Source organism: Felis catus, chromosome B1, assembly GCF_018350175.1.
Source record: "Felis catus isolate Fca126 chromosome B1, F.catus_Fca126_mat1.0, whole genome shotgun sequence".
Classification (NCBI taxonomy): Eukaryota; Metazoa; Chordata; class Mammalia; order Carnivora; family Felidae; genus Felis; species Felis catus.
The window spans coordinates 109,358,603-109,373,704 of record NC_058371.1 but is presented as its reverse complement, the minus strand read 5'-3'; the positions used below and the strand labels follow the sequence as shown (position 1 = coordinate 109,373,704).

General features: G+C 35.9%; 1 protein-coding gene and 1 long non-coding RNA gene across 2 annotated transcripts in view; one reads left to right on the top strand and one right to left on the bottom strand.

Moving 5' to 3' along the window:
* ARSJ (arylsulfatase family member J) overlaps nucleotides 1-15,102 on the bottom strand; it is an 82,583-nt gene that overhangs the window by 13,564 nt on the left and 53,917 nt on the right. The window lies entirely within an intron of this gene.
* Nucleotides 2,523-15,102, top strand: part of LOC123384974 — a 28,809-nt gene continuing 16,229 nt past the window's right edge. Inside the window, exon 1 of the long non-coding RNA XR_006596846.1 lies at nucleotides 2,523-2,653. This is a non-coding gene — a long non-coding RNA (uncharacterized LOC123384974). The remainder of the gene's footprint in view (nucleotides 2,654-15,102) is intronic.

The window sequence follows — 15,102 nt, the reverse complement described above, 5'->3', positions numbered from 1 at the left end:
AGAGGGTTCTTCTATTAGGGACATCTACTCAGGAGACCACATTTAGACCAGAAGAAAGCAGATGGAATGAACTAAATAAATTATGTAAGTATCCCTTCAAAGCTAGAGAAAATGCTCCCTTTAGGCAAAAATAAATAAATCAATAAATAACTTGTCAGGTAACTTAAAATTCCTGGTTCTGAATGGTCTTTCCTTGTCATGAGAGCCTGTTGTTCATTCCTGCAATTGCCTTGCTCATCCACAATATGTTAACGTTTACAACATCAAAGATTTTGCTACGCTGAATACAGTTGTCCTGGTCTCATTAGAAACATGGCTGCAAAACACATGTTTAGTGATTTCTTTCTGGAAATTTCCCTTTTAATCTTGAAATTGGTGTCCATCTCGTCAGTGCAGATGAAAGAATGAACGCTTGAGGTCATATCGCCCAGGCACCACTGGACTGACCAACGAACCTGTAGGAATGCGACTCTACTAGCTTATAGGTATGAATCAGCACTACCCTAGAGATAGATCACCGACTGTACCTAATTAAAAGAATAAAGATATTTTTCAGGTTTCAACTCTCTTGGGATGGAGAAGACCTCCAGGGAATCAGACAAAGCGGCACCAGAGCACCTGCTAGCGTGGGCCTTCAATCAATGGTGTCCACCTTTTAGGAAACCCCTTCCCCAAATTTTGTCTTTAAAACCCCTCACTTGCAAACAATCAGGGAGTTTGGGACTTTAGAGTATTAGCTCCCTAATCTCCTGGGGGCACCACACCAAATATTGCCTGTCTTTCTTTACTGCAAAAGGTGGATACTAGTTTTTATTGGCTTGCTGCATATCAGGTGAATAAACTTTTGTTTCCTTCAGTTATAGACTCTTCTATAGTGTGTGTGAATTCTTGGTAGTTTCCACCAAAGGTGAATTTAGTTCCCAACTAGAGGGTCTTCTCCCCGATTCTTTTTGGAATTATTCCTTTTGAAGACCATACTTTCTACTCCCTTAAAAAAACTAATACATGGGGCGCCTGGGTGGCGCAGTTGGTTAAGCGTCCGACTTCAGCCAGGTCACGATCTCACGGTCCGTGAGTTCGAGCCCCGCGTCAGGCTCTGGGCTGATGGCTCGGAGCCTGGAGCCTGTTTCCGATTCTGCGTCTCCCTCTCTCTCTGCCCCTCCCCCGTTCATGCTCTGTCTCTCTCTGTACCAAAAATAAATAAAAACGTTGAAAAAAATTAATACATAAGTAAAAGATTACCAAACATCTGTCTAAATGAATATTCACTTATATAATTAGTATGTTCCTTTTCAGTAAAATTATTTACAGAATAAAATTTAGGAGGCAACTCCAGAGGTTTATTTACAGTTATTTAATTTTAAAAAAGTTAACATTTATTAATTTTTTGAGAGTGAGAGAGACAGAGTGTGAGTGGGAAGGGGCAGAGAGAGTGGGAGACACTGAATAAGAAGGCTCCAGGCTCCGAGCTGTCAGCACAGGGCCCGACCGACATGGGGCTCGAACTCACAGACGGTGAGATCATGACCTGAGCTGAAGTCAGATGCTTAACGGATTGAGCTACCCAGGTGCCCCTACAATTATTTAATTTGTAGAGACTATTTTAAGGTCACATATATTTCACAAAGCACAGTGTAACTATAGTGTGAAAATAAAATTTTCTATTTCTTTTTGCTATTCTCTTTACTACCACAGAGTATTATTAAGTCATTTTTTTTTTTTAAGTGCAACTTTTAATCTCTATTTCAAACAGAAAATGCATGCACAGGTGTGGACCAGAGATGTCTTAAATGTTGAAGCACATTTCATGTTACCAACTTTGCCCTAGAGACAGGGTGCGTTAAGGAAAATACCCTTAACTAATATCCTTTGATATTAGAATTCTCAAAGTAAGATATCGATTCCTTAGAAAAAAATTTAAATCCTTTCAATTATTTTGAAAATATGATCTCTCGTTTTCCTCTGTATGCATTAGTCTACCATTATTATTCTTCTAGAAATAGGACTGCCATATTTAAGTCCAACATTTTCTTTGTAGTTCTAACTTTGAAGAGAGAAAAATTATGAAGAGTTTAACATTTATGTTCACCACGTGGCTTTTCTAGGAATTAGCTCAACAAAAAAGTGGTAACTTCTTGCATTCTTAAACAGAATTACTTCCTTTTAGCATGGTTAGGAATTATCTTTCAAATAACTGATTATCTTTGAACCTGAAATTATCCCCACATAGGTGAAAGTATTTCATGTCAAACTCATGTGGAACTCATCAGTGTCTTAGCTGCAAGCCAGGTGAAAATAAACTGAAAGTAAAGATGGCTTAGCAGGGAATAGATATTGTTATATAATATAATTGTTGGGGAATGTGATCAAAAAGACATTTGTCAATTGACTCATGAGCTGGACTGGGCACTGGGGGGCTCCTCACCCCCTCCTCTGTCCCGGGAATGTGGGTTCCATTTGCCTTTCCTGCTCCCAGATGCTGCTCCAAGGACATAGCCTTGAGATGGTCCTGTGATGTTGAAAACACCTGTGCAGTATATAGGGTATATATAGGTGACCGAACCCAGTTAGGACCTCTTTATAAGCTTTTAAGATTTGGAGAGCTGGTGTGGGGATCCATTCATCTTGTTGCCATCCAAGATTAAGTCTTTAGGTGAGTTCCTTTTGCTACTGTTAAAAATGCCACCACACACACACACACAAAAGCCACCTACAAATTTGGAGTGGATGATTTTTTCTTAGGTCTTTCCCTGTTTTCCGTGGATGGGGCTGGTCTCAGATTACACCAGGAAATCTACAGCAAAGGCTCTGAACATAATTCTTCAAAGCCAGTAGGTTTACTAACACTTTCAGTTGATTACCATTTGTTTTTAAAGGATGTTTATAATTCTATGCTACAAAGCAGTTTTAATAAAGAAAAACGCAATTATTGAATAAAAGCTCCATCAATTGATATGGCCAAATTCTCAAGGTTGGAGCCATGCATTTTCATGCAGGCACCATTAGACTTAGAACAGAGAACCAACTGTCATGTATTGGATAATTTTTTCTCTAAAAGCTGAATTCATGGAATTCTGTCTGTGACTTTGCCCTTTTATTGGTTTCTCTCTAAATTCTAACACTGATTACTATTGATTCTGTCCTGAATACAGATATTAAACTATATTGAGTAGCTTAGGATTTATTATTAAAATGGCAGTATTAATAAGCAATTAGTGCAGATAAGGACGTGGAATTGATATTTTATGTTGTAGAAGATTGAACTTTATACATAGCTTTAAATGAGAGTAAGAAAATTAGCAAATTAAAATGGACCCTTTGCACTGATAATTATTATAGATACTCTTTCATCTACCACATGTATAACAGGATGGTTATAATAGCTGTCTTAATTTTAAAGTTTGTTTTATTTATTTTGAGAGAAGGAGAGTGTGTACAGACACGCTCACAAAGGCGAGCAGGGGAGGGGTGGAAGGAGAAAGTGAGAAAGAATCCCAAACTGTCCCCTTGCTGTCAGCACAGAGCCCAATGCAGGGCTCAATCCCATGAATGTGGGATCATGACCTGAGGCAACACCAAAAGTCCAAGAGTTGGATGCTTAACTGAGACACCTAGTCACCCCTGTTACTGTCTTAATTTTATATAATATTACAATTATTTTCATTCAACTTTCTCCTTTATGTAGAAAAATGCTCAGAATATGTCATATTATTCTTAAGAAGATTTAGTGTGTTTGAAATGTTTCACAGTGATAATAAAAATAATTTTTGAAACTAGAAAAAAAAGGAAAAATAAATATACTCTGAAGATCTCTAATAGCTAAAACCTATTGCCTTGAAATATATCCGAGGGAAGGAGATTCTCCCCACTCTGGCTTATAATCAGAACACCTTTATCAGAGTTAACTATCGTCTCTCTTGCTACATAGCCTAGTCAGCCCTCTTTTTTTTTTCCAGGAAAGTTATCCAAAAATTACAAGTAAAAAGTAATCATTATACAGACACATTATTTTCCTCAGGAGAGAGCTCACTTCTTAGAGACTAAAAAAAGGCACTAACTGGAAAGTTCCCAATATTTAAGTCACATGTGATCTGGCAATAATCCTCTTTATTTTCTCCAAAAGTTTTGCCCTGGTAGTCAGGGTTGGGTCTACAGCCCAAGGTCTCATACCCATCTCCTGGGTAGTAAGTGGGAGAATGTGTGCTTTATATTTGTTAGAAATCAGATTGGTGGAGGGATCAGTAGATGGCATAGTTTATCTTTGGACATTCTGCCCAATGACTTGACATATTAGGATGTTTTCTAGGATGTACTGTGGAAACAATCCAGCCTATGTGGTGGTACTGAGAAAAGCCTACAGTTTTAGGAATCACAATGGCTGGATTTGAAATCCTCCTCCTTACTGGCTGTGTAACCTTGAGCCAACCACTTAACCTGAACCTCAGTCTTCATTTGTAAAAAAGGTATTAATAATAGCAATGCATCAACTCCACAGGATTCCCCTCTCCCCTTTTTGGTTAGGATTAAATGAAATGAAATACTTAAAACATACTGTAAACTGTGAAATTTTATACAAATGCTAGCTATACCAATTATTATGACATCTTGTCTCTTCTTGTGCCCTTCCTTTGCATCGTCTCTTCAACACCATGTCCTCTTCCTCCAGTGCCCTACTGTATACAAGTGATGTAACCAAAACCAAACCAAAACAAACATGTGATTCCATTGCTTGGAGCTAATGAACTAGTATCTTGCCCATTCTCTTTCTTCCTGGCAGTCAGATTGGAATATGCAATTATCAGACTGAAGTTTTGCCCATGGAGTTGCTTACCCCCGACTCCTTTTATTTACAAAATATGTCAATTCCTCTAAATGTCTATGAGGAATGCAAAAAATAATAATTCACATCGCTCTATAAGGAGACCCAAGTTATTGCCAATTACTTAGCTTTATTTTTATGCAATGAATATTCTGAATGGAGTCAGTTTGTGAAAAGAACAGGTGTTGAGCCTATAAGAATATTTATGGTATGCTGAGTTGTAATGTCTTATAAACAAAAACCAACTGATCTAGTTGTCTGAGTCATAACTTCCAGTATTATTTTAATATATGCATCTTGATATATTTCAGGAGTAGAGATAAACTTATTCCCCTAAATTCTCTTGAGTGCTTTAATATTAATGTTTATTTTATCTATCAGAGGGAAGATTTGATAGATAAATCTCAGCTGGGATACACTATTCAATTTTTTTCTTATTTTTTATTCATACCATAACTCATATCATAACTCATTCTAAAATACTATGCAAATGCTGCATGTATGACCTCGAGAAAGCATACCCATTATTAAGCATAGTTTTCTCAGCTGACTCTATTCTGGAAAGCTTCCAGAAAGTACCCTTAAGATTGGCTGCACTAAAAATTGTTCTTTATGGTATTGCTTCTGCTCTTGCTCACCACTCCTTTCCTGTGCCATCAAGAGGAATTATGTCTTCCTGCTATGCTTTGCCTGACAACTCCTCTAGAAATTTGTGTTATAACATCCCGAACTGTTATCCCTATGTTCCTGAGATTTTGCAATCCTAGAGAGTTATGTAAATCCTGAAAAGCTATGTCTAGCTTTCTTTTACTAGGATCCCAAACACATTTTCCTAAAATTAATTTAAGGTATTTTTATTAGCAATATAAGGGAAAGTTCACACAAAAGTGCAATGATTGGTAAAAATTATATTCATAAGCTGTGTTAATGTAGTTCTTCGATATCATATTCAGAAAAATACTGTATTAGAAACAAGTTACCAAAAATAGATCGTTCTATTGCAATAGGCAATATAATTGGAGGCATGCTAAGAGCTTAATAAGTGATTTTGGCCTACTAAAGGGGGGCTGTTATCTCCCTTTGTAATTAACCAATGTATTATTAGTGTTCAATATGTCATATGCTTACCAGTAACTTTGAAATTCTATTATTTATCCTTGTCATTAGACTTATTTCATTTTGAATTTACTATCCTGTGAAACAATAGAGCTGAGCAGTAACATGGAATATTCATTTCAGAGGTTCTCTAAGCCTCAGTTTCATTATTTGCATAATATGAGGTTAATAATAGCACCTTCCTCAATGAGTTATCAAGACAATTAAATGAGTTAGTTAATAGATCTAAAGTGCTTAGAACAGTGGCTAACAGAAGCACAATAGGAAAAATTAGAGTGCAATGACGTTATTAGAATTTTGGCAGATTTAATACATTTTTCCAACTAATTGGTTGTCTGACCTCACCTAATGGTAAGTAAGACTCCCTAAGAAACTACCATTTGTCAAATTTTGGTGTAGTATCAAAGAAGAATACCCACATTTACCTGAAAACACTACTCAAATACATCTCCTGTTTCCAACTATATGCCTCCATGAAGCTAATTTTCTTCATGTACTTCAATAGTAATAATGTATACCAATGACAACCTAGTTATCTTCTATTAAGCTAGCCATTAAACAGATTAGCGAAAATAAAAAATAGTGCTAATCTTCTCATTATTATTTTTTAGGAGAATATAGTTCTACAGTAGTCCTTCCTTATCTGCACTTTTGCTTTCTGTGGTTTCATGTATTTCGTTTAATCCTGATCAACCATGGTCCAAGCAGATGATCTTCTTGATGTATTGTCAGGTCAATAGCAGCCTGACACTACATTGGAATGCCTGCATCATCCGCCTCACTTCATGTTGTCACACAGGCATTTTAGCATCTCACATTATCACAAGAAGAGTAAATGTAGTACAATAAGATATTCTGAGGGAAAGAGACCATATTCACATAACATTTTTAAAGTATATTGTTATAATTGTTTTATTTTATGATTAGTTGCTGTTAATCTCTTAGAGTGCCTAACTTTTTATTGTTTATTTAGTTTTGAAAGAGAGAGAGAGAGAGAGAGAGAGAACGAACTAGTGAGGGAAGGGTGGAGAGAGAGAGGGAGACATAGAATCTGAAGTAGGTTCCAGGTTCTGAGCTTCAGCTCAGAGCCTGATGTGGGGCTCGAACTCAAGAACTGCAAGATCATGTCCTGATCTGAAATCAGGTGTTTAATCAACTGAGCCACTCAGGCACCCCTTAGAGTGCCTAAGTTTTAAGCTTATCATAGGCATGTATATATAGGAAAAACATAGCATATATAGGGTTTGGGACTTTCTGCAGTTTCAGGTATCCACCGGGAGGTCTTGGATCATATCCCCTGTGGATAGGGGGTACTACTGTACTCATAAAAAGATCTTATTTGTGTTAACATGTAATTGGTTTGTTATTATTTTTAAATGAATTGATAAAAAAAATTTTAATTCTCACCTTTAATTTCTATTATGGTAAAAAACAACACTTTTAACTCCTATAAATAAAAGTTCTTTGACATTCTTAGTGATTTTTAAGAATACAAGCAGGTCCTGAGGACAAAAATTTGACAAAACACTGATGTCATAAAATTCTTTATGGTTAAAATTTTCTGAAAGGACACATAAATCATTACCAAAGCTAAATAACAAACATTTTTATGAAGCAATATTTTGTAATAAAAAATAACATGAGATTAGGTATAAAATTTCCAATACTGAATCCATTATTAACTCTGCAGCAAGATGAAACAAATATTTTTTAGTAAGCCAACTCTGGCAAAATGCACATTAGTGGTGAAAATTTTCCAGGTTGCTTCCTACAGCTTCTAGAGTAGTTGGCTTTGGTTTTTAGAAAAAGTTAAAAATAAATACATAAAAAGGACTATTTTTTATATGTAGGTTGCACTGAAGCTGAGAAACCTATCATCTAGTCTAGAACATGAGATTCAGCTGAGACCAAAGGCTGTAGAAAGAGGTGACCATGAAACTTTGAGCTACTAGTAATTATAGAAGTCCTTGGAACACTACTGGACTTCAGTAAGATGTATGTTAGGAGTTGAAATCAATTTTATGTAAGTGAAATTGCAAAGGAAAGTGTAAGTCGAGTGATAACAAATTGGCAGTGCCTTTGATAAATCAATTCTGTATGTATCTACATGTGCTCTGCAAAATGGAATAATACTTCCCACACAGGGTTAGTAAACAGATTAAAATGTGTTAATGCAAATGAAATATCTATATAAATTATAATGTACCAAACAAATGGTTATTGTTGACATTGTTAAAATAACTAGTGGAGCCCTGGATCTGTCATTCTTCAGGTCATTCTCCATGATTTGGATCTATCACTTACCCCTCCTGAACCTAACTTTCCTAATCTGTATGAGGTGGGGGGCATGTTTGAGGTATGTGGACTTTGGGAAGGGATGGTTTGTGAGACGGAGAGCCAGAGAAATGGCAGAGACCATTTGCTATGCAACATGTCCCTGAATTTTCAGAAAAGTTAGTCATGCCTCAGAAAAGCATTGAGGATCTTGTGGAGACAGGAGAAAGGCAGAGATTCATGGTTCAAAGTGACAAAAAGAGGAATCTGGAATATGGGCAGATGCTGAGAAATGCAAAGGAAGAATGGGAATGGCTTTCTTTAGTCCTGACTACAGAAGTGAGCTGTGGATTGTAGTTAACTAAATCTCTACCAATCTACAATGGTCAGACTCGCACACTTGCCTTTCTCTTCTGGTTGTTGTGAAAGTTAAAATAAGATAATGTGTATAAATTCCTCTTTATTTTTTATTTTTTTTTAATGCTTATTTATTTGGGGGGGGAGGGGCATAGAGAGAGAGAGAAGAATCTAAAGCAGGTTCCAGGGTCTGAGCTGTCAGCACAGAGCCCAATGTGGGGCTCAAACCCAAGAACTGCAAGATCATGACCTGAGCTGATATTGGATCCTTAACTGACTGATTCACCCAGGTGCCCCTAAACTTCCTCTTTAAAGAATGAAATATTATGAAAGGTTAGTTATCATTATTAAGTACCAGGAGCAAGATGGTCCTGTAGATCCCTCCCATAGAGATAATCTGGGTATTGAAATAGTTTCGTATCTAACAGGAATCATGCTCTGTAAAGTTAATATGCTCAAGATTTATTAGTGATTTCTACTAGGAACAAGAAACACACTATTTCTATAAAAATGAAGCACTTCCTTTTGTGTATTGAACACAGTGCTCTACCCTGCTTTGAGTTTTAATAAAAGAGAAAGCAGCTTGATATTCCTTTGTATAAAGCCAACAGCTAGTTTCTAAGAGTTAGAAAATTTAATGCTACCATTGGGCCAAAGGTTGTAATTATTCTCTAGTTCTTGTAGCAGGCTAGTTTCAGTGTGGATCAAAAGGCTTCCTTGGAATATTTATGTTTGCGTGAGTGTTCAAATATCATAAAATATTCTCTAGAACAGTGTTCAGTAGCTATTAGGTACAAATGAACAGGCCTAAAGCACACATTCATAGCACTGAGAAGCAAACATAAAAATTACCCAGGATCACTTCAAAACATATCTGTACACTGTGATCTGTTCGTATATTTCCAGAAACAGGTCCAAATCACCACTGGTAATCACTCAAAGAAACACACAAACCAGTATCAGGAAAAACCGTAAACCTTCTTATGTAAAATAAAAAGTCTGGAATTTGGGAGCCTCCAGTGCTTTCAGTTCTGGCATTCCAGGAATCAGTAACTTTTATTGGCAATTAAAAGCTGAAAGATGAGGGCACCTGGGTGGCTCAGTTGGTGAAGCATCTGACTTCAACTCAGGTCATGACCTCACAGCTCATGAGTTCGAGCCCTGTGTCGGGCTCTGTGCTTACAGCTGAGCCTGAAGCCTGCTTTAGATTCTGTGTCTCCCTCTCTCTCTGTCCCTCACCCACTCACATTCTGTCTCACAAAAATATATAAACATTAAAAAAAAAAAAAAAAAGGAAAGCTGAAAGACTGACTGAATTCTCCTAAAATGAAACTTTTTTTAAAAAGAAAAATTGTAAAGAATCCAGAGGCAATATGTCTCTTCAGAGGCTGACTGAAGAGTGGCCCATACTTAAATAAAAGTCCACAAAGGGTCATGACTTAATGACAATTGACCTGTTTTGACTGTCTACTCCGGAAAGTCAATCTGGTAAGTATTTAATGTGCATTATCACATTTTAGTATAAAAATGAAGTTTTAGAATTTTTAAATAACCTGGAAGTCCAAGATAATGACAAATGTCACATTTATATTTTTCAACAATTTAATCTGGGCTACTGACAAGGTCTTGAAGGTATTAGATTAAAAGCAATGGCACCAATCATGACACACTGGAGTGAATGGGAATGAAATGGGATGGCTGGACTGTGTCGGCACTGTATGGAGTTGAATGAGATTCATCAAACAAAGAAAGAACAGAATGCTGCTAACAATTCTCTGAAATAGATATACAGATACACATTTTAAATGACCATAGCTGTGAAACCAGTGGGAAACTAGAGTGTAGAAAGAAAAATTATAAGCTTTAAACTTTGAGTCAGCTCTGGTTAAAATGAAAAGAAACTATAGGAAACCATGGTATTTGATGACAAGTCTTGAGAGAAAAGAATCTTGTTGACACACATGCTCAGCAACTTCCATAAACTGCAGAGTATTACTCATTCTACCAACATAAGGAAGAACAGAAAGGGCCAGGCTGTTAGGAGACTGGAGGGTGGGAGGTGTGTGCAACAGATTTAGGTAAGATTCTTTTAGTTTATACATACTCTTTTTCTTCTTATCTTGAATGACAATTCTGTCTGTGTACTGTTTGTTGAGGAGGGGCAAGAGGCTCTCAGAATTATTCACCTGAAACTGTAAAATACGTTTAATCTACCAGGAATGTAACTTTTAACCAAGAGCTGGGTTAACCATAAGGCTGGTTAAATAGGTTTGTTTATATCCAGGATATAAATGAAGCCACCATCTCAGTGATTATTAACCCCTAATTCTAGGAATGATCTCACCAGTCTTGTGTTAATTAAACTTTCCAAATGGCATCGCTTCTCTTCTTAGTCAGAAAACTATAGTCACTTTCTATTTTGCAAACTACTAAAATGAAGGGTGCACTTAGTAGTCTCTAACCCAGAGGCAAGATAAAATTTCATCTTTCAGACGGCCGCATCCAGGCAGAGTTGTGCCTGCAACACCAGGAATGGGGTACCTTGGTGAAACTTCAGGTGGACAATGAGTCTGAACAAATAGGCAAATATCAATGAATTCTCACATAGTCCTAAGAATAAACCAAGTAACAACAATCATGTTCATACAACATGAACAGAGCAGATTTTTTTTTCTTGTGATTCATCTTCTCCATTTAAGTGGGAAAGAGAACAACATCAACATCAAGTTTGTGAGGAAAGTAATGTCTACGACAGGAAAGATCACTTAAAAAATGCAGGAATATCCGTCCCTACTTCTCTGCTTAAGTAAAACATCATGCCTTAGTCAAAGATGTTATGTTAGGAAAGTACTGAGCTGAAATCCATGGTGCGAAGTTAAAAACCAGACCAAATCAAATATTGTTATTGAGTTTTAAATGGTTTCGATTACTAAGAGTTTGTAAGCAATGAAGAAATGTAATTTAACATTTAATTTTCATATTTGAAATGTAAACAGGATTATTAACAAATATTCCAGCTCTTTTATGATTAGTTATTGTTCAATGTTTAATTAAGGTATGTGTAATATTATCCTATCAGCTCTAATGCTAAGCTTTTTTCCCCTAATATATAAATATACTAGATATGTTCTCTAATTATTTGATGGAAGTTATGGTGGCTTCAACTCCTATCAATCACTGTTGTGTTTTCACTATGGAGAAAATGGTAACATTTAAAGCAATCTTCTTGCTTTTATTCATACATTATAGAAACAAAAAGTAGCATTTAGAATAATTAGCATCAAAGAGTTTTAGAATACCATGAAATAATATAACATTAACTTAGAGTGCTCTATCTGGTGATTTATTGAACATGTCAATTTTGTTTGATTTTAGAAAAGCAATCTGCTTTAGTACCAGTCAAATTCCTTTCCAGTGTACTCCATGGAACAATGCGGTTTGTTGTACTTCATACAAAAGTGCTCAGTGAACTATGGGATAATTAATTTTATATGTCAACTCGGGTAGGCCATGGTACCCAGATATTTGTCCAAACATTATTCTAGATACTTCTGTGAAAATATTTTTTAGGTGAGATTATCATTTAAATCTGACCTTCTCTGAAGAAAAGAGAATTTTCCCAGTATTCTGCCTTTGGACTTGAACTGTAGCATCAACTATTCCCTAGGTTTCTAGCCTAATAACTTATCTTGCAGATTTTGGACTTGCCAGCCTCTGCAGTCCTTTAAAATAAATCTCTCTCATTCTCTCCACGCTCATAATACACCCCTCCACACACCCCTCTCTGTGCATTTTGTTTCCTTATATGTAAGAAGATAATAAAAGTAGAATTTACCTCTAGGGTTATTTTGATAATTAAGTATTATAATGTATGTAAAGTACTTGGCATCTTGTAAGCATTCAATAATTTTTAGATTTTATTGTATTATTACTATAATCCCAAATCCTAAAATGCACATTTTTCATAACTTAACAATTCCCAAATTGTGAAGCATTTTATAACTGACTTACATATTTTATGTGGTTTTATATAATATATTGGGTTCTCCACTATTAATGGGATATTATAATCAATAAAATATGAAATATATTCCCAGAGCAATGCATATGTCTAAAATTTGCATATCAAAGTGGTACAAAATTCTAAAAAAGAACCATAAGAAATAAATTAGGCAGGAACACTGAGATGAATAGCTTGGAAAAAAGATAATTTGTTTTATTTTATGTCATAAGTATAAAACTTCAAATCTATGTCTCTTGCTTCACATTATGAAGGCTTTCCAGCAAATATTTACTTTTGCATGTCTAAAGGTAGATGAAAAGACCCATAGCTCTTTAGTCTTCTTTAGCTCTATAACTTCTTCCTTCCCTCCTTATTTCTCCCTCCCTCCCTTCTCCAACAATGTGCTACTCAAACAAAAGTAAAGAAGACACAGTGCTTTATCTAAAGGAGTTTATAGCCAAAAAATAAAAGATAAATGTCCTGGTGATTTCAATTCAGTGTGTTAAGTGCTCACATAGGGGTGATGACAATGTGATATGGGGACTCGAATGTTGCAGTTCAAGAAAGTTCAAGGAGATGTTTCCTGGAAAATATTTAAGCAGAGACTAGAATGTAGAAAGGAAAGGTGAAGAAGGGTGGTAAAGAATCTTTCAGACAGAGGCTAAATGATGTGAACAAGCACAGTGGTGGACTCTTACGTAGTTCAGTATGGTAGGCAAGAGCGAGGGTTGAAAGTGTGGGTAAGGGTCTTGTGTGGTAAAAGCTTAGGTAAAACTAGCTCACTGGGATGTCTGTTGCTATGACTTTGCCAGTAGAACTCCATAGTTTTCAAGATATTTTAGCTTTCAGGTTACAGCAAGGAGATAGTACATTTACTAAGAAATGGGGAACCACAAAGTTCTGAAAAATGGAATCTGGAAGAGATAGACATGAAGCCGTGGGGCTGTCCTTAAAATGCAGGATGAAGCAATGAGTTGCACCAGAAAGGGTGCTGCGAAATGAGGCAATGGAGCCCACATATGAGGGAGAGAAATACTGAAATAGAAAATGGAGCTCTAGAAGCCACCATCATATACTTCTTTTTTTTTTTTTTTTTTTTTTTAACGATGTCAAGGCAATCAGAGGAAGTTTCACAGAATGAGGACTAGCTTCACTGCAAAGTGTGGGTTTCTGTGAAGGGGTGTGTGAGAGCAGCAACTTCACAAACTCAGAAGGGAAAAAAAATAAGATGAGCCCTGTGAGAATTAAACAAAATTAACATGTTAGGCAAGAATTTTGGTATATGTAAGTCATTTGGTGGTGACATGCACTGTTAATTTTACCAATGTCTTAGCACCTATATAAAAAGGAATGAATATGTTTAACTCAGAATGAGGGCCAATGATTTGCAATTTATCCAAAAAAATTAAGTTAGAGGGGCAGTCTTTATTTTTGTGTCTCTGAGACTGCTGTCATTTGGGTGCCTTGTTTATTGGACTCTTCAATCTGTCCGTTCCTGAGACAAGTTTATCTCTACAGCAAAGATACAAGTACTTGGTTAGTGGTTTCCAAATTGGATGTATCCACCTCAGGGAAGATGCAAGGCAGAAAGAAATCAGATTAAAAACACTATTTACAAGTATTTTATCATTCTTATAAAATTTCTGTTAGGGGGGTGTTATTAAGGCATATTAAATATTATTTGTATAGATAATACATGATTAAATAAATGTGCATAAATTGGGGCAACTGTTATAAAAGCAATTTAGAAACCATAAAACATTAGAATCCTAAGCATGTCCACCAGTTCTAGGTTCACAAACCAGTTTTTGCTTATAATTTGGCTTCCATTCAAGCAGAGAATGAATGCAGCAGTCATGCCAACACAAGACTATTCTACAACACATGACAATTTGTATTTTAAGAGAATAAATGCTCAACTCGATATATGTATTTATCTTGTGATCCTGGCTATTAAGAATCTAATAATGATCTAATATTCTAAGAAAAAGGTTCATTTTCAGTGCAGTGGCTGAAAACTTAAATACCACTCTCTGAATCCTGGAAACTTAGAAGTTAAATATCATCCAATTAAGTATCAACAATTAAGCACTGCTTTTTAATTTGATTTTTCAATATGGTCCACACATGTTTCTAAGTCTGCTAACTGTAGCCAATAGAAGTATAAATAAATATGCATAAAAATAAAGACTAATGGCTCAGCCTCCTCTGCTTTGGCCCAAATTCAACATTTTGAGCAAGAAAAAAAGAATAAGTATGAATTTTTCCTCTTCATTAACAACTTTACACTCCTTTTGGACCTACCATGATCCAAGATTAAGTAAAAAGAAGAGGAGAAAAGAATTAATGAGATAAGCAAAGCAAAAAGGTAGAGGAGAAGGTCAATTGAGCTATGAAAGGAAGCCATTGTTCCCAACTGCTTAGAAAAAACGAAAACTACCCTCAAGAAAGATTAGATGTGTTCTCTCCTGCCCCATCCTTGATTTTATTATGCTACTGAATTTTGTTTAAAGTAAATGTCTCCAAGAAAGTA